This window comes from Antechinus flavipes, chromosome 4 (assembly GCF_016432865.1).
Source record: "Antechinus flavipes isolate AdamAnt ecotype Samford, QLD, Australia chromosome 4, AdamAnt_v2, whole genome shotgun sequence".
NCBI classification, from domain to species: Eukaryota; Metazoa; Chordata; class Mammalia; order Dasyuromorphia; family Dasyuridae; genus Antechinus; species Antechinus flavipes.
Window position 1 is genome coordinate 308,308,375 of NC_067401.1, and position 21,722 is coordinate 308,330,096.

Genomic DNA, 21,722 nt, shown 5'->3' on the forward strand with positions numbered 1-21,722 from the left:
CTCCCTTCCTATTTCCCCAATACAAATACAAATACAAATACATTTCCTACTAACATCATGTAGTCTAGGGAAAAGTGGGATGAAGTTTAGAAAGCACATATGTCCAATTTTCTCCCATTCATAGTATTTTTGAGGAGTTCTCCTTAGGCATGATATGATCCTTTTTCTGAGTTTATCAGTATAGTCTGTCTGGTTTCTAATGAAACAACACTGCTGCAAGGGAACAGGGAATACCATTTAAGACACTGATTGAAAGATGTGGAGGTTCAATATCCTCTAGACTCTCTGAAGCTGCGAAGATCTTTCTATGGACAATAAGAAAGTGAAAGGAGATGTATCTGGGGTTCAACCTGAAACTTTACTCCAAGAAGTTTCTTCTCAAAGATTTTAACTAGGACTCCACAAGTTCTAATTTCTGGAATTTCTATCTTTTCAACTCACTCAATAATTTCTAGATTATCCCTGAGGTGTAGTCAAATTTTCTTCGTCTACATAAATATTGTTTTGCAAAATGATTCTGCCATTCTAATTAAAGGTTGTTGGTTTTTTTTTGGTGCTTTCTAAGTTCTTCTGATCAGTTGATTGAAATGGGTTCTTAATCAATTGAGGTATTAGAACTAAAATGGAGTGGGATAGTTTTGACCCCACTATTCCAGGAGCAACTCATTTTCCTTAATAGTTAATGGGAATAATTCATTATGAAACAGGTGCAGCTACTTCAGTCACTAGGCCACACAGCCTTGTGGTTTATAAGTCATGGGAATTTTCATGTACTATTTTGTTCACCAAAGGTCTATCCTATTGTCTTTTGGTGTAATAAAAACATGTTACAAATGACAAAACCTAACTAATTACAGCATTGAATGTAATAGTTTAAAGTACAAAGTACTAAGCAGTAAAATCATCTGCCTGGAAAATTTTAAGCAAATTATATTTTACTCTAGGTTTTACTATTTACGTAACAGTGAATTAGAAGAATAAAATTTCCTCAAGATTTCAATTGCTCATTGTTCCATAAATAGGACACATATTTTTTTTTTTCAAAAATGGCTTTGTCTGTGATGTTTTAGTGATTACCTCTGGCTCCAAATATATAAAAAAATCTTAAAGCTTGATGTTACCAATAAAATACCCTTGATAGTCCTTTGAATTTTGTCTTTGTGGTTAATAGAAATAATTTTTCCCATTACTGCTTTCAGTTAGTGTGTTGCGTTTTTATTTTGCATGTAAATAAAACCTTTATTCTGCCTTTATGGTAGAAGTGATGGAAACTTCCTACCTATAGTCTCTGGCTCTTAAGTATCATAAAGATAAAATGCATGGGCAGCCTGTAGATCTTCACAATTCTTCTATAGCTTCCTGAGAAAAAGGGCTATTAGCAGCCATTAGATTTTTCTCTGTTATATATAAGCATGTAACATATACTGAGATAACAAATCTACTTTTTGGTTCTATTCTATACTTCTGGGTTCTATGCTATCTTGAACCAACCCCAAGTTGGTTTTATCAGGTTTTCCCTGTGTTTTACATCTATATCAGGATGATTCCTTTGCTAAGGTTATCTTTAACTATTTTACCCCCTATAGAGCTAAATAATGAAAATATTATTCCAACTTGATATTTGGGGAAAGTGAGGCTCAAGGTAAGTGGCTAATCTGTACTACGGATATTAAATTTTTTTGATTTAGTGCCTCATCAGTTAAAAAAATAGTTTGAGCATATCTCCCAATTTATTTATATATAAATTTTTTTTGTAAATTATATACACGTATTACATGTAGTACAGAACAGTACAGTATTACTGTACTAATATATACATTAAATCAAGTTAATAAGCATTTATTAAACATTTACTGTACTTATTAACTTGACTTGAGGTATACTATGTTAAACACTAGGAAAAGAAATATAAGCAAAAAGAAAAATTATCCCTTATATTCGAATGGGGAAAGTCAATGCTTAAAAGGAAGCTGAAAAGATCAGACAATGAAGAAAGATATCTTCATAGGGACATTGTAGAAAAAAGCTGGAGAATCAGAAGTAAAAGCTAGAGAAAAATGAAGATTACATAGCTGATTTAGCCCTTTTCTTGAAACCGATGTTTTAGGAAGAATCAGTCAGAGGAAGGAGCCATAATGGAAGAGAAATCTTCCAGCATAAGAAGGCTCCTGGGGAAAAGTAGAGAAAGCAATAAAGATGAAATAATATTTTAAAATAATTTTAATTTAATATAAAATATATAAATAATATCTTTATTTTTAATTTAAAATAATGATTTTTAGTGAATAATATAATTGAATCTAGTTAATTATTTTTGAAAATTTGTTTTTTACTTTGTGATGCAGTGATCTGAAGACCTGGTGCAAAGTTCAATTTAATTTGATATTGTATTTTAATGACTGTCATAATTGAAATATGTACCTTAAAAGGACCCAGATTCAATGGAATAAGTGCCTTGTTGTCTCTACTTACTGAATCACTTAATGCTTTGTGACTCTGGGCAAGTCAGTTGTCCCTGATTGCTTCCCCTGTTCTCTAATCTTTTTCTCTTCTTAGGTGTTAGGAAGTAGGGACATGGAAGTCAGATCTGAGGTCTGGATAAGTCTTCCTCAAAGAGGATAAAGTGGCAGAAGGATGAGATGTCCCCCGGTAGACCTTGATTTTTCTTTTAGTAATGGCCTTCTACTATTTAATAATATTAATTGCAATATTTATATTGCACTTACTATTTATTAAGCACTGTACCAAACACTTTAATATTAAAATCTTGTTATCTACACAATAACTCTACAAGGCACAAATGAAGAAACTGAGGCAAACAGGTCTTAAGTGACTTGCACAGGATTATATGGCTAACAAGTGTCTGAGGTTGGATTTGAACTCAAACTTTCCTGACTCCAGTCCAGACATTCTATCCAATATGTCACCTACCTATCCTCAAGATGTTTGATGAGTTTGGGTAAATTTTGGATCCAGGCTTGTAGTTTAATTTTTGTGCTTGGAAACATAGGCTCACTGGCCAAAGTTACTCTTTTTCATTTTGTGTTAGCTGCTGTGATGGCTCCTCTCGCTGCTATTGTGCCTACTCCTCTTGGACTCTTATTGCTTCAGTGCCTTCCTTCCTCTTTCTTCTGGAGGTGGGTTTTGTTTAAGAAGGGAAGTAAGGAGGTTAGCCATTCTCAGGGGTAACCTAAGTGAAGAAAAATTCAGGTATGTGAATCCATTAATTGGGGAAGATAGAAAGATGGAGAATAGAAAGTAACTCATTGTGGCACAATGGAAAGACTGGCTTTAGTCAACCAAAATTATTGCCATTATCAATTTTAAAAATAATTTGTTTCTTACAATTACATGTAAAAAATTAACATTTTAATAAAGCTCTTTCTCTCTTCCTTCCCTGCTTCTTGAGAATGCAAACAATTTAACATAGGTTATACTTGGGAAATCATGCAAAACATTTCCATATTAGTCATGTTATGACAGAAAACAGATCAAACAACAACAACAAAAAACCCCAAGAAAAATGAAGAAAGTACCAAATATGATTGGATCTGCTTTCAGATTCCATTAATTTTTTCCTCAGGAGATGAATAGAATTTTTTTAAAGTCTTACAGAATTTTCTCAGATCATTGTATTACTGAGAATGTCATTCACAGCTGATCATTATACAATATTGCTGCTACTGTATATAGTGTTCTGCTAGTTATACTCACTTTACTTTGTATCAGTCATCTTTTTCTGAAACTATTCTGCTCATCATTCCTAATAATACAATAGTATTCTATTATAATTATATGCCACAATTTGTTTGGCTATTCTGCAATTGATGGGCATCCTCTCAATTTCCAATTCTTTGCCACTACAAAAAGTGCTGCTATAAATATTTTTGTACATATAGATCCTTTTCCTTTTTAAAAATCTCTGGGATACAGGATGGGTCAAAGGTTATGTTTAGTCTGATAGCCCTTTGGGTATAGTTCCAAATTATTCTCCAGAATGATTGGCTCAATTTATAGTTCCATTAACAGTGCTTAGTGTCCCAATTTCCCCACATTCCCTTAAACACTTGTCACTTTCCTTTTCTGTCATATTAGCTAATTGATAAGTGAAGTGGTACCTCAGAATTGTTTTAATGTGCATTTCTCTAATCAACAGTGATTTAGAGCATTTTTTCATATGACTATAGACAGCTTTGATTTCTTCATTTGATAATTGACTGTTCATATTCTTTGATCAACTGGAGAATGACTTGTATTCTTTTAAATTTGACTTAGTTCTCTATATTTTTGGGGAATGAGGCCTTTATCAGAGAAACTTGTAAACTCTCTGTACCCCTATTCTCACTTCCTGAATCTACCCTACCTCCTATTTTTGGCTTTTCTTTGAATATTGACTGCATTGGTTCTATTTGTGCATAACTTTTAAAATTTAATATAATCAAACTTATCCATTTTACATACTCTGTTAACCATTGTTTGACTATATATTATTCCTTGATCCAAAGCTCTGGCAAACTATTCCATGTTCCCTATGTTGGTTATGGTATCACTCTTGTCTAAATCATGTACTCATTTGATCTTATCTTGATACACACACACACACACACACACACACACACACACACACACACAATGTGAGATATTGGTCTATACCTAGTTTCTACTAAATGGCTTCCAGTTTTCCCAGCAGTTTTCCCCCAAATAGTGAGTTCTTTTTTCCCCCCCCAAAGCTTGGATCTTTTTATTTCTCAAACATTAAATAATGCTTAATGTTTACCTGGCCCCAGAAATGGGCCTTATCCTCAAAAGCCTGAGATTTCCTAAGTGTTTGGACCTGTTGGGCACTATCCTTCCTGAGTGCACTCTCTCGACAGTCTGTGAAATGGTGGAAGCCATATGTTGCCCCCAAGGAAGTAGAAACATAAGAATTGTATCTCTATTCCTGCCTAGGTGAACCTTTTCTGGATCTTTGACAAGCTAGTGAAGTAAGGGTGTTAGTACTCTCTAAAAATCTCATACCCCATATTGTTCATCACCTTTGGTGTTTACCTATCCCTCAACTATTACTTATGACTCTAAGAAGCTGTAGAAAGAATAGTAGCAACACCCCCAACAAAACCATCAGCAATTAAATCAGGTTGAGGATAATTGACAGTTCTCAAACTCGATGAGTTTGTCTACCCCAGCCATATGAAGACTTTCCTGGTTGAATGAATAGAGGAAAATAGTTTGTTTCAATGAAGATGGCTGAAGCAGGTGTTGGTAGCACTTATATCTTGGCTAGACTTTGCCAAGGTCATCCACTGCATTCTGCACTATCACCAGTGCTCCTGCCTTTTATCTTGTTACTGTACTTTAATGATTGAAGAAGAGAGAATGAGGATGATAACTGTAATTCCCCCTCACAAAAATCTGATTCACTGGCAAGTTAAGACATCATTCCTGATGTCATTGATCTTTGAAGATAAAAGATAAACAATGTAGATTATTTTGGTCATTTATCATTATGTACTGTGTACTTTATGTATTCTACTAATCTATCACTCTATTTTGTAGCCAGTACCAGATTGTTTTGATAATTACCACTTCATATTACAATTTGAGATCTATGAAAAATGTTTTATAATTTTGTTCATCTAGTTCCTAACTTTATCTTGGTGGGTACAATCCCAAGGATTTTAAATAGTCTATAATTATTTTAAGTGGAATTTGTCTATCTTTTTCTGCTGTAACTTATTGATGAATTATAGGAATTCTGATAATTTATGTGGGTTATTTTATATTCTACAACTTTGCTAAAATTGTTAATTATTTCAACTAGTTTTTACTTGGTTCTATAGGATCCTCTAACTATACTACCATATCTGCAGAGTGATATTTTGTTTCTTAATTGCCTATTCTAATTCCTTCAATTTCTTTCTTTTTTTTCTTTTATCCTATAGTTACAATTTCTGGTACAATATTGAATAATAGTAGTGATAACAGGTTTCCTTGCTTCATCCTTGATCTTATTGGGAAGTTTTTAGCTTATTAGCTCATCCCATTGCAGCTAATGCTTGCTGATTGTTTTTGAGAGATACTATTTATTATTTTAAGGAAAGTTCTATTTATTCCTATGCTTTCTAGTGTTTTTTTAAAATAGGAATATGTTGTGTTTTGTCAAAAACTTTTCTGAATCTATTGGATAATCATAAGATTTCTATCCTTTTTTTATTCTTATGATTAATTATTCTGGTAGCTTTCCTAATATTCAACCACTTTTGCATTCTTGGCATAAGACCCACTTGATCATAGTGTATGATCTTCGTGAAATGTTGCTGTAATCTCCTTCCTAGCATTTTATTTAACTTTTTTTTTTTGCACTACTATGCATGAGGAAAATTGGTCTATAGTTTTCTTACTCTGTTTTTGCAGTTCTTGATTTAGATAACATCATATATGTATCATGAAGGGAATTTGGTTGGATTCCTTTGCCATTTTTTCAAATAGTTTATATAATATTGGAATCCATTGTTCTCTGAATATTTGGCAAAGTTCACTTGTGAATCTGTCTGATCTTGGGTGATTTCTTCTTAGAGAGCTCAACAGCTTCTTTAATGCAATTATCTCTTAATTCTCATTCAGAAAAAATGGGTTCAAACTCTACCTTTGAATGATGTGGATAAGTCATTTAATATTTAGGGGTTTCAGTTTTTTCATCTGTAAAATAGTAGAGAAGCCCCTGAGTTTCTTTCTAGCACTTCATGTATAAATCTGTGATTTATCATAGGTATAGCTTTGAGACTGACCATGCATTATAACCAGCACACTGGGCACAAATAGGGGAATGGAACAAGAAGTGAGTAACAGATAATTGTCTACCCAACTACATGTATGAAAAGGAGATGACTTGGTTGACCACTCAGTGAAACAACACTGGGCAAGGAGAGCCACAATTAAGTGATTGCTATACATGAGTTGAATAGGTATGCTGCTTTCAGTTCCACTATCTTCTTGCTTATAGATCATCTTGCGGACCCCTTAAGAAGGTTTCTCTTAATTTGGAAGGCTATCATTCTTCACAATTAATAAGTATCAAAGTTGAAATTTGAAATCAGGTCTTTTAACCTGCTCATAGTTGACCTCATGGCAGAATTCAAGAATTAGAGGATTTGGACTCAGGAATTTATCTTAATTTTATCTCTTTGACAGGCTCAAATTCATTCCAGAATCATAACTGCTATTATTTCTTGATTCTCATTCTTCTCCATTCTCACTAGGAGATTTTTCTTTTTTTCATATTCTTTTCATTCTTTTTCATCAACCTCCCCATTTTTATCACCTTTAGTCACTACTGCAAGGAAAGGTGAATAAAATAATATAGGAAAAGATAGCATTAGTTAATTTGTCAACAACATTTATTGGGACCCCTCTTAGAACAGACCACTTAAGAGATGTTATGGAAATAGAAGACTAAGAATAAGTCCTATAAAATCCCATTCATACTATCAAGGATTTTATAATCTAATGGAGGCAAGTATGGAGATTATATAAAAACTAAATAGATAGTAATTGAAAATTGATGTAATTGTCTTGAACAATAAATGTTGAAAGATGAGGCAATACTGCAATGAATGGAGTGATTGAAAGAAGTGTGATGAGATTACTTGAGGAAATATTGTGTATGAACATAAAAGTTGTGAAGTAGGGAAAAATGAGTTTAGTATATGCATGTTAAAATGAAGGGAATAAATGCCACATGGATACATAATAGATATTAGAAATCATAGCATAGACAAATTAGAGGAGCAATGAAGAAATTACCTTTCAGATCCATGGATGGGGAGCAGTTCAAGAGTAAACAAATAAAAGGACAGATCACAGAAAATACAGTGGACAAGTTTGATGATATAATTTTTTATTTTTCTCCCACAAATAAATCTAATGTAAAAATTAGAAGGGAATATTCTTATTTCAAAGGTCTCCTTTCTAAGATATGTGAGGAATTGATTCAAATATATGAGTAAAAACCATGTTCTGTTAAATGGTCTAAGGAAATTTAACTTATCAATAATCATATGAAAAATGTTGTGAATCACTAAAAAAATTAAAGTAATTTTACCTCACAGAATATCAAAATGACAAAGATGGCAAAAAAGGAAAATGACAACTGTTGGAAAAATGGGGGAAATTGATTCAGCTTTTCTAGAAAAGAATTTGGAACTATTCTCAGAAAATTAGCAAGCAAGACGCTCTCTAATTCAGCTTTACCAACACTAGGTCTTGATATCCTAAAGAAATCAAAAAGAGAGGGAAATTATATCTATGAAAATAACTATGGCAGTTATTTTCATGGTAGCCCAAAACTGGGAATTAAAGGATTGTCTTTTGGGAAATAGCTAAAAAAACTGTAGAATACAAAATAATATAGAATGTTATGCCGTAAGAAATGGACAATTTCAGACAAACTAAGAAGACCTTTATGAATTGATGCAGAATAAAGTTAATAGAAGTGAACAATTCATACAATATAATGTCATACAGAAAAAAAAAACAACTTTGAAAGACTTAGAACCCTAATAAAGGCAATTATAAATTAGGTGCTCAAAAGAATTAAAATGAAATGTACCACTCTCCCACTTACCTTAAAACAAACTTAAAATGTAGAAAGCTACATATTTTTGAACATATTTAATGTAGGAATTTATTCTTCTGGACTATGTAAACATGTAGTTTTTCAGTTATTTGGTTGTTTTTAGTCATTTCCAACTCTTTGTGATCCCATTTGGAGTTGTCTTGCAGAAATACTGGAATGGTTTACCATTTTCTTCTCCAATTCATTTTACAAATAAGGAAACTGAAGCAAACTGTATTTAATATTGTAGATGACTTGCCCAGAGTCACACACTTAAATGTCCAGTGCTGGATTTGACCTCAGGAAGAGGAATCTTCTTGACTCCAACTGGCCAACTGATACCATCTAGCTGCACACAGATTTATTGGGGGATTTAAAAAAAATGTTCAGTGGATGGGGCTACTTAGGATTAAAAAAATAGTGTTTGAAAATTTAAAACAAATTACAAAAGAAAAGTTTTTTTTAGGTAGAAAAATCCGTATATACAAAACTTTCTCTTTTATAAAACAAACAATTGATGTTGAGGTCTATTTTAGCTCCTAATTATAATCTATTGTTCCTAGATGTTGAAAAACGTCTTCTATTTCTTAAAAGGCAATGGCTAGTCTTTTATTGGAGAGAAGAAAACATCACAACATATCTCAAGTAAACTACTCTAAAGGCTCAATTGTTCAAATATTGGGATATCAGTTTGTAATGAGTTCCACAATTATGGCAATTTTACATCTTGCATTTGTAAAGCCAGAACCAGATTAATGTACTGTTGTTCTCTTCACATATACCTACCACTATAATTCCTTTGTCAGTGGTGGAAGAATTCTAGTTCAGCTCCTCTTTACTCCTTGGAGATACCTTGGGCGGTAATGTATCACATGGCTCTACATCATTCCTTGAAGTCATCATAATATCCTTCTTCCAGCCTCCATCTCATTTTTAGGTCATCATGGTGTGATTTGGACCTGAACTGAAAGTCCTCTAGAACAGCACCCAAGAGTACTTTAGTAACTTTGAAACTGACCATCCTATTTTTTTAAATTAACGAATGAGAAGGACTTTGTTGTGTTGAATTGTTTCAGTCAGGTCTAACTTTTTATGATCTCATTTGGGTTTTACTTGGCAAAAATAATGGAATAGTTTGCCATTACCTTTTCCAGTCCTTTTACAGATGAGGAAATGAAATGAACAGGAGTTAAGTAATTTACCTAGCATCACCCAGCTAGTAATTTGAACGTATGAAGATGGGTCTTGATTCCAAGTGAAATGCTCTATCACAGTACTACTTCTTTGTCCCTTCTCCCCCGCCTCTTTTAGTCCTTCCCTGTCCTGATTTTATAGATGAGGAAACCAAGTCCCTAGAAGTGAAGTAGCTTGTCAAAAACTTAGTTAGTATTAGAATTAAGACAATAATTAGCAACAATTAGCAATGATTCTCTTTAACATTTTATGGTTATAAAAGCATATTACTCATAACTACCTAATAAAGTATAAGTTTACACACATATTTCATGTACATGAGCAACTGTATGTGTATGTTTACATGAATCAATCAGTCAATCAATAAACATTTATTAAGAGCCTAGGTATAGAAAAAGAGGCAAAAAACAGTCTCTGGTCTCAAGGTGATTACAATCTAATGATGCATATATTATATGAATATATATGTGTGTATATATATATATATATATATATATATATATATATATATGTAATCTAATTTTGTGAGATAAGCTTAGGAAAGGCATAGTGAATAGAAAGCCAACTTCAAAGACTAGAAGATATGATTACAAGTTCTCACAGATATTTGCTACTTGACGCTGGAAGGATAATTAACATCTCAGCACCTCAGACAATTCTCTAATATTATAAATTATAGAACAATTATCTATTTGATCCATATTGGTAAAGAGAGTTTCATTAATGGAAAATCATGTTCTTTTTTGAAGACCCCTACTTTGATGAAATATAACAGCTTTTTTTTTCTTTCTTTTGGCAAGGGAATTGGGGTTAAGTGACTTGTCCAGGGTCATGTAGTTAGGGAGTATTAAATATCTGAGGTCAAATTTGAACTCATTTCCTCCTAACTCCAAGACAGGTACTCTATCTACTGCACCATCTAGCTGTCTCTAACAACTTCTTTATATTAAATATAGATACAGAGAAAGGAGAGATCTATAAGCATATCACATTTATATGAGGTTTTAAGATTTGTAAAGAACTTTACATACTTCACCACAATGCTGTGAAGTAGATAGTATAACAATTACATTATTATCCCCATTTTACAAATGAAAAAACTAAGGCTCAGAGGAACTTTGAACATAACTCCATGATTCGTAAGAGGCAGAGTCAGAGTTTAATTTCAGGCTTCCTAAACAAAGTTCACTGGTCTTTCTACAATATTCCTGATAACTAGGGCCAAGCTCAACCATAACACTTCTTCATGTTGTTGACAAGAAAGAACATAGTATAGATAAATCAGGTTGTAAATACAGAATTATTTAGAGGCTAATAGAAAATTAATTTTTTTCACTTTGAGGTTATCTGATGATAATTTCTATAGTGGAACACCAAAACCATGGAATAGAACTTGATATAATATAGGTATGTCTTGCATCCAATCCAAGAACTAAAGGAGCACCAGAAGCATCTTTTCATATAATAGTTTTATCTGAGTCATGGCCCCAGAGGGAGACATTCATAGAAAGATTCCCATGGACCTTTCTATTGTGTTCTTTCCTCTGCTCCATATTGCCCACCCACTCAAGCCCTCAATACCCATTGATCCTGAGCTGAAAACATGAGTCTTATTAAGTTGGTAAATAGTTCAAAAAATCATGGTTAAAAAGAATAGTACTATTCTTTGGAATTCTGCTATACACAAAGCTGGGGGAGTGACTTTGGTTAGGAAAAGAATCATTTCATTGTTCATGCTTTTCTATCCCTTAGGTATCTGTTGTTTTATATTTACTCCACAGCCACTAAGTGTCTGCCTGGCTTTCCTTCTCATACTGAGAATGTCTTTGTAGGGGACCTAATGAAAAAGTCTAGTTCAGGTCCTCTTTAATGGGACCCAGGGAATATGATGTAATAGAGGACTTCTGCTGCCCCCTGTAGGGCAATGAGATTTGTCACATTGTGAAATCTTAGAACCAATGAATCGGCTCTGCTGATACATATTCTGCTTGCTTCTAAAGACTGATTGATGACATCTCCTTATATAGTAGGAGTGAGATGACTCCTTTTGAAAATAGAATTAAAACTTTCCCTTTTTAGGAGCAAGCTCTACTTTGGCAACATAATCACCCCCAAGCACATTAGTTCTTGTGGTCAAAACATTAACAGGGTACTTTATTAACAAAATGTTCAGGTCATGACAAGGCCAACACATGAATTGTAAGACATTTTATGAGCTAAATGTTTCCAAATAGTGCTCCAAGTACAAAGCACTGAAAGTAAAACTTAATCCTGTAAACAGGGAGCTGTTGGACAAAGGTGGAAGTTACTATGTGCTAGCAGAGGTGGCCGGGGCTAATGAATGGGTGTATCCACATGAATTTACTTGAGGAGTCCAGATGACTCTCTCTCTGGATTGTTCAAATTCTGAGGAAGCCTTGGGTAGTCGTTTCTAGATAGTGGTGATCTCTAAAGTATGCTGAGTGATTAGTGAAACAAGGACCAAAGAAAATCAGAACCTAAAAATTTGAATTTATTGTAGTATTTATTACTACAATACATTAAAAAAATGGGACAAAGAATTCTGGTTATTTTCTCTAGAAACTCATCTCTAAGATCACTGTACTGGAAAACATTGCTCACCCTAACTGCTACTATTGACACTTCTGAAATAATATACACTTTCAATATACACTTATTAAACTATCATAGGATATTCAAGTTGAAAGGTCTTTAAACATTTAGACCAAGTCCCTCATTTTAAAGATGACTAAATATAATAGTTCCTAAACAGAAAAAAAGAGAGTAGATCTTATAGTCTCTTGGTTCTCAGTCCCAGTCCCAGCTTCATTGAACAGGATTGACATTTATTATAGAGGAGGCTCTGTTCTAAAAATTGGAGATAAGAAGATATAGTTTAAGTCCTCTATATGACAGATGAAGAAACTGAGTCACATAAAATTAAATGATTTGCCTAGGGTCACAGAACTGACAAAGGCGTGAGGTGGGATCTCAACTGACACATCTCTGACTCCAATCCAGTATTTAATCTACTAGACAGTTTGGCTCCACCATCTAAGGCTGACCTTTGGGGAATACAGATTCTGTAGTCATTCATATTGTGAGTACTTGTCTCCCAGTGCATCTAAGGCCATCTCCAGTCGTCTTGATCTGTATCTTACCACTAGACCCAGATGGCACTGGAGGGGAAAGTAAGGCAGATGATCTTGCACAGACCTCCCTCACTTAAATCCAATTCACTTGCATATCATGGCATCATTTCCCTGATGTCATGGTCCTCTTTGAAAATGAAGGACAAAAAAATAATAAGTCTAACTGCTCAACTGACATTTTTATATGGAAATCTGGAATGAAAAAACACAGATATTAAGAATTCAATTCCACAAACCTTTATTAAGTGCCTAGCATGGATAGAGTACTGTTGGATGTCAGAAGCATAAGGAAATTTAGAATCCAAGAACTGGTAGGAATGATAAAGGTCTAGTCAGCTTGAAGGGCTTTTCTAAAAAGAGTTTAAGAGTGAAGAAAGGCATTATTTGATAATCAGGCCCAGATTTAATACACTGCTTAAATGATGGTAAAAATGGCTGTAAGATTTGCCTTTTAATTTTCTATAATCAACTAATTTTTCCAGATCAATACTTCTCTCTTCCTCTTGATCTTGCCCTATGTCATTATGTGGCTCAGACAATTTGGTCCCTATAACAATGTTATTGTCAAGGCATTTCAGTCTGAATCTTCATGACCCCATTTGGGGTATTCTTGGCAAAGATTGCCCTTTCCTTCTCCAACTCACTTTACAGAGGAAGAAATTAGGACAACCAGAATTAAGTGACTTTCCCAGGGTCATCTAAGTGTTGTCTAACACCAGCTTTGAACTCAGAGAGATCAGTCTTCCTGATTCCCAGCCCATGCTCTAACCACTTAACTACCTAATAGTAACAAGCCTAAAGTCAGGGATTACTGAAGGTTTTCTCTTATTGATGACTTTAAGGAAGCTGGATGGCTCAGAGGATAGAGTGCTGGTACTGTTGTTAAGAAAACATGAGTTCAAATTTGTCCTCAAACACTTAAACCCTCTGTGACCTTTGGCTAGCTATTAACTTCTGTTTGCCTTAATCCTCTGAAGCAAAAAATAGTAAACCACCTCAGTGTCTTTGCCAATAAAACTCCTCAGAAAATATTGGTATGACATGGTTTATAGAGTCACAAAGAGTAAGATGTGACTGAACAACTAAAAAATGGCGAAATTGGTGACAAGTTAACTGACGGTGATTTCTCCTTCTTGAGGAGCTTTGGGGCACTTCTAATTTACATCATTCATTTGATATCAGTGCTCCCTGATGTTATTGAATACTTTTGATATGTCTTGTTTCCCATTTAGATTTTTGGCCTTACATTGGTATAGTTCTTCACAATTTACAAAATCATAGAATTAACAAATCATAGTCTGAGGTTAGGAATCTCTGATGTCATTTAGATCAATACCCTAATCAATACAAAGTGTTTTGCTGCTATTATTTCCTTTTACTGTCACTGGGAGGCAGGTACCAATATTATCTGTGTATCAGGTAACATAGGAATCATACATGGCCAGGGCACTAATGTGACCAGAGCATTTACTCTTATGATGTCCTCAGAAAATGTCACCATGCTTCCCATAATGAGCATATTGTGTTGGCTGTCATTCCTTTGGGCTTATGGCAACTAGAGGATATCTTTACTGGCTACATGATTGTGAAATTTTTCTTTGTTACTAGATTCTGAGATTCATCTATTTATGCCTTCCAAAAATGTTGGCTCCAATTGATGGGGAAGGTTCTACAGTGATGGAGTCTGACTAAGAGTTCTTTTAGTTTATAGCTGAGGTTATACTCAATAAGGGACTCAAACAAAAGAAAAGGAAAAAAAAAAGCTCAAATCTGATTTCAGACACTTACTAGCTGTGTGACCTGGGTTAAGTCACTTTACTCTCAGTTCCTCATCTGTAAAATGAGCTGGAGAAGGAAATTAAAAAAAAAACATCATTGACAAAAATACCCTCTAATGGCATCCTGAAGAGTCAGATATGACTGAAAAATGATTGAATAATTATCTGTGATTGAGTCATAGTTCAATGTCCCAGACAAATTTGTTTGAGATCAGACAAATGTCTGATTGAGAGTTAACAATTTTCCTAGTTTCATTTAATTCAGCATGAACATTCTCTGTTTCCAAAAACAATTTCAAGGGACTCTATCAGAGAAAGCCCGAGAGTTAAAAGATGAGCTCTAAAGTTTACTTCACTTCAATGATCTTTTGAGTCTTGTCAGACAAATTCAAGGATGAGGAAGATCAAAATGAAAATAAATTTAATAAATAAGAAACCCCAAATATTCATATTAAAACTCTTTCCTGTCACTTGCCTAAATCTCCTTGTTTCATACCTCTTTTTACAGTCCCTTTTCTAGGTTATCCTGACATCTGTGCTGTTGCCTTGGGCAAGGTCCTCATCTGGACCAGGATCTTGTGTTCCAAACATGTAGAATTCATGTTCTAGCTCCTAGGAATCCTAATCTACTTGGTTTTAAAATTCTTGTCTTGGTGCTGAGCTACTTTTATTGGTGACTATGTGAATGCAATTTGCCTAATCCATGCTATATAGCCATCCTCAGAGCAGGCTAGACTACATGTGCTTCACATCCCATGTAACTACTCAACTCCTCTTTTCATCTTCTCAACGTGTGTCTCTTTCCTTTATCCCTCTTTTCTTCACTTTTCATGTCTTGCTTTGAGAATAGCAATAAAGTACTATGACTTGTAGAGACAATGTTAATTGATTTTCTGTGAATCAACTCACCAGATGTGTAATTCCCCAGACATTCCATTCAATTAGCACCGTTGAAATAAAAGGAATCTATAAGTTATTACTTATAGATATCTTTGTCTCATTAGGAGCTTATATCTCCTGAGATATCTATCTCCTGCTATCTCCTGAGAGCAGACCTTCCCCTTATTTTTCATATTTGAATTTCCAGTGCTTAGCACAGATTACAAAACAGTAAGTTATTAATAAATGCCGTTTATTTCATTCATTCATACAAACATAGTCATCAATAAATACTACTTTTTTTACAGAATTTTTGTAAGGTAATTGTTTTAAAGTGATATATGAGTGGCAGCTATTATGTATGGTATTATCTGCTTATTCTGATAATAAAAAAGGTATCTAAGAAGACTCATTTCATTGGGTATGTTAGGAAATTAGGACCCTACTCAGGTCTAAATTTCCAATTTGGGAAATTTATGATTTGGGATTTGGTGATAACTTTTCTGCGTTTCATCTATTAGCAGTTAGTAGTCACAGTTATGCTATGTACCTTCAACAAGTCATTTCATTTTCATTTTCTTTATTCATATAAGAAGTGGTTGGGCCCAATGGTTTCTTTGTTCATGAAAATAAATTATTTTATCATGAAGAAAAATTAGCACCATTGAAATAAAAGGTCAAGAAACAAAAATTTAATTGCAACCAAAGGGTAGCTTAAAATATTCTGTTCAAATTATTTATATGGAATCTGGTGAATAAAAATGATATTAGTTAAAAGATTTGTATTATGTAGTGGTTATAGAAGGAAAATAGTATAATGATTTTGTCTTGAGATGTCTTCAGATAACTATAAATTTGGATCTAAAGAATAAATGAATAAAAGAATAAAAACCAAATTTTATTTAGAAAAATAAAAATAAAAATTTTGATCCTACTTTCCATAGCCTTTACCTAACTTGGTTGGAGAATTTTTTTTCATATCCAAGAGTCTTTGGATATATTTTGATGTAATTTTACCATATCTTTCCTATTTATTGTTATCAATATGCTCTTGATTTTTCTTTAACATTTATTGATCCAAAACAAGTATTGGATTTGGTACTTTGTTGTTTTTTTATTCTTTGATTGTTGTGATTTCTTCGACAAAAAAGCAAAAAAAAAAAAGATACAAGGAGAATAGAAATAAGGCTTTTCAATACTCTTGTTATTTTAGAAAGAAATAGTTGGGATGATTTTTGTTTTCATTAGAAATCTCTATTAAGAATGGATCACAGCAGTGGGAGGAAGCTTTTTAACTTAGCAGTAATGAAGCATAAAGTAAATCTAGGCGATCTACACTTTCTTTAAAGATCCCTTATAAATATTTCACAGTGATACTATGTGAAAAATTGTTGAAACATCAAATTCAGTACAAATTAACAAATATTTATTAAATGACTACTCACAGGAATGTGCTAGGTGTTGGGGATATAAAGATGAATAAGAAATATTTTCTTTCCTAAAGGAATTTGTAGGGGGAAATGACAAATATGCACATGATTATAATACAAATTAGAAGGTGTAAAATGCATAGAAAAATTTCATGTGAAGTATTCAGATGATTTAAGGAAAAGAAAGAAAAGAGTAATGGATTTATGGTCAAAGAACTCAGGCCTGACTTCCTCTTTTGCAACTTATTGCCTGTGCGATTTGGGGACACATTTTTTTTTTAATTCAACAAAAAAAAAATCAATTCAACAAAAATATTTATTAAATGCCTATTACATATTCAAGATGCTGAACCCTCCATTTCCTCATCTATGAAAATGAAATAGGATTGGATAATCTTTAAGGATCCTTCCAACACAAAATATTTATTTTTTTCTCTTTGACCTATGCTTTTGGCTGAAGATAAAACTATCTGGAGGTGGTGACATGTCTTAAAAGTGACATTCTTAATGTATGGACGAAGAAAGGAATTGGGAATAGAGGACAAAATATATGGTAAGTTGTGAAAAAGATGTAAGAAAGGATAGAAGAAGGGTTAAATTGTGGAGGGATTGGAATTCCAAATTAAGATGTCTGCACTTTAAAAAATAATAGCAATTAGAAGCTGGAAAATGAATGGATGCCCATCAATTGGAGAATGGTTGAGTAAATTGTGGTATATGAACATTATGGAATTCTGTAAGAAATGACCAGTAGGATGAATACAGAGAGGACTGGCGAAACTTACATGAACTGATTCTAAGTGAAATGAGCAGAACCAAAAGATCATTATATACCTCAACAACGATAGTGTATGAGGATGTATTCTGATGGAAGTGGATCTCTTCGATAAAGAGATCTAATTCAGTTTCAATTGATCAAGGATGGACAGAAGCAGCTACACCCAAAGAAAGAACACTGGGAAATGAATATAAACTGCTTGCATTTTTGTTTTTCTTCCCAGGTTATTTATACCTTTTGAATCCAATTCTCCCTGTGCAATAAGAGAACTGCTCGGTTCTGCACACATATATTGTATCTAGGATATACTGTAACCTATTTAACATGTAAAGGACTGCTTGCCATATGGGGGAGGGGGTGGAGGGAGGGAGGGGAAAAATCAGAACAGAAGTGAGTATGCAAGGGATAATGTTGTAAAAAATTACTCTGACATGGGTTCTGTCAATAAAAAGTTATTTTTAAAAAATAACATTTTTTGCTTTTATAGTAATTTCTGAAAAAAAAAAATACCTTTATAACAACAAAAAAGAAAGGAAAAAAAGTAGTTCAGCAAGACTAATCAACACATCATTTCACAATATATGCCATGTTCCATTCCCATAGTACCTCTACTTAGCTAGAAGGAAAGAAAATTTCTCTTTTTTACTTTGGAAACAAGTATAGTCATTTTATTTATATGGTATAACTTTTTTTTTTTTTACATTGTTGTTTTGTGGTTCTGCTTATTTCATCTTGCATCCATTTATATATTATCCTAGGCTTCTCTGAATTCTTAATTTTTATTGTTTCTATAAGCACAATAATATTCTCTTGCACTCATGTGCCAAAATTAGTTTAGCATTTCCTTAACTGATGGGCATATACATTGTTTCTAATTCTTTATTACTACTAAAAATACTGCTAGCAATATTTTGACATGTATGAGATCTTTTTGTTTTTGACCTTCTAGAGGTAAATATGTAACAATGTTATCTCTGGGTGTCTGTTAGCATAATTCCAAATTGCTTTCCAGAATGGTTGGACTAATTAATCCAGTAAAAATATATTTGTGTGCTTTTTTTGTCCTTTGAGAAGTTCTCTGATTCTACTGATTCTTCTACTAATTATGTAATATAGATGCGTGGGTACTCTTGTGAAATATAAATACAGCTGAATAACATATGGCCAATAGATGTTGAATATTTGATCTGATCTATCCTTTTTCCAAGGGGAGATGGCAAATTCTACCTTTGTGGAAAGGAAGGGAAAATCAATGTTGTCATTACTAATAGCCCAATGGGGGAGGGCCAGGAAGAACTCCCCTCAACTTCCTTATCTCCAAAAATGGTATTAGCCTACTTTTATATTTATCTACCAAACATTAAATATTTGTAGTCTGTGGGTACCTGCTGTACGGATTTCAAAGGAAAAAAGCTTATTCTTTCTTTGCTCTTAAGGGGAGAGTAACATTTAGTTTTTTTTTTTCTGCTAGCTTAGCTCCCTTCCACCAAATTCTGGTAATATACAAGGTAGCCATGAATAGCTAACAAACCTCTCTACCACAGTAAGCAATACACAAAAAATAGGGAAAGTTATACATACTAGAGTGGAGGACCAAATAAATAAGAATAAATAAATTGTTGAATAAAAATAAGATAAAGTCTTAGCTCAACTGTGAAGAAATAGCACAATCTTATTGAAGGCTGGGTTCAGGTCCTAAGGCTCAAGGGACATGTGGGGAGTCAACTTTCCCAGAAGTCTACTACTGTGGTGAGAATGACATTCTTTTTTGGTCAGCTATCTTCAATTGCTGAACATGCCCTCAATTTTCAATTATTTGCCATCACTGAAAGAGCAGCTATATATATATATATATATATATTTACAAATAGATGCTTCTCCTTTAAAAAAAAAAACTCTTTGGGATATAAACTTAGAAGTGGGATTGCTTGGGCAAAGGGTATGCATTATTTTATAGCCCTTTGGGCATGAGTTCCAAATTGTTCTCCAGAATGATTGAGTTGCTATGCAACTTCATCAATAATACATTAATGTTTTAATTTTCCTATATCTTCCCCAACATTTGTCATTTTCCTTTTATGTCACACCAACCAATCTGATAGGTACAATATAGATCAGAGATGTTTTAATTTGCATTTCTTTTATCTTTAGTGATTTAGAGAATTTTTTTCATATGACTATAGCTTTTATTATTTTGAAAACTGTGTTCATATCTTTTGATCTTTTATCAATAGAGGAATGACTCTTAATTCAGTAAATTTGATTCAGTGTTCTGTATATTTGAGAAATGAAATCTCTCAGAGGAATTCACTGTAAATTTTGTTTCACATTAATGATGATCAACTATGTATTTCCCTCCATCCTATTTCCTCTTCTTTATCCAGACTCTCTTCCTTTACCCTATTCATTCTTAAAAGTGTTTTGTTTCTAACTTTTACTTCCCCCAAACTGCTCTCCCTTTTAACTTGTCTCCTTCACTTCCTTTTTTCTTATATGATAAGATCGATTTCTACACGAAACTAAGTGTGTTTATTGTTCCTCTTATTTATCCAGTTCTGATGAGAATAAGGTTCATGTATTCCCCTCCTTGCTTCTCCTATTTTCCCCTTCACTGTAAAATGTCTTTCAGGTCTCTTTTATGTCACATAATTTATACTATTTTACCTCTTCCTTTATCTTTCTCCCAGTGCATTCTTCTGTCTCATCTCTTAATTTTATTTTCCAGATAATCATACTATTGCATTCTGAACTCACACCTCTGCTTTCTATGTATACTTCTTTTAAGTATACTAATAATGAGAAAGTTTTAAAAAAATAATTATAAGTATTATTTTCCCATGTAGGAATGGAAACAGTTTAGCCTTATTGAATCCTTTATGATATTTTATCATGTTTATCTTTTTATACTTCTTTTGTATAGTATATTTGAAAGTCAAATTTTCTGTTTAGTTCTGGTCTTTTCATGAGGAATGTTTAGTTTTGCCCCAGAAGGATTATATTTTGCTGGATTGGTAATTCTTAGTTGTAATCCTAGCTCCTTTGTCTTCTAGAATATCATATTCCAAAGCCCTCTGATCCTTTAATGTAAAGACTGCTAAATTTTGTGTTATCCTGACTGTGGGTTCCTTGATATTTGAATTGTTTCTTTTTTCTTTCTTTTTTTGATATTTGCAGTATTTTCTTCTTGATTTTGGAGGTCTGGAATTTGGCTATTTAACATTCATGGGAATTTTCATTTTGGGATCTATTTTAGAAGGTGACCAGTAGATTCTTCCAATTCTTATTTTACTCTTTGGTTTTAGAATATTTTCTAGATTTTTCTTGATGATTTCTTGAAAGTCTAGGTTCTTTTTTTGACCTTGATTTTTTGGTAGTTCAGTAATTCTTACATTATGTCTCCTGGATCTATTTTCCAGGTCAGTTGTTTTTCCAATGAGGTATTTCACATTTACTTTTATGTTTTCATTCTTTTGATTTTGTTTTATTGTTTTTTGATGTCTCATAAAGTCATTAACTTTCACTTGCTTACTACTAACTTTTAAGGAATTTTCTTCAGTGAGCTTTTGTATCTTCTTTTTCATTTGGACAATTCTACTTTTTAAGTAGTTCTTCTCCTCAGTTAATTTTTGCATATTTTTTTTTTTCCATTTGGCCTATTCTGTTTTTAAGGTTTTATTTTCTTCAGTATTTTTTTTTGAGCCTTTTTTACCAAGCTGTTTATTCTTTTTTCATGATTTTTTAAAATGTTATTCTCATTTTCCTTTCCTATTTTTTCTCTACTTTTTGAGCTCTTCCATGGACTGCAACCAATTCATATTTTTCTCTGATACTTTGGATGAACAAATTTTAACTTTGTTGTCTTCCAAGTGTGTACTTTGATTTTTCTTATCAACTTAG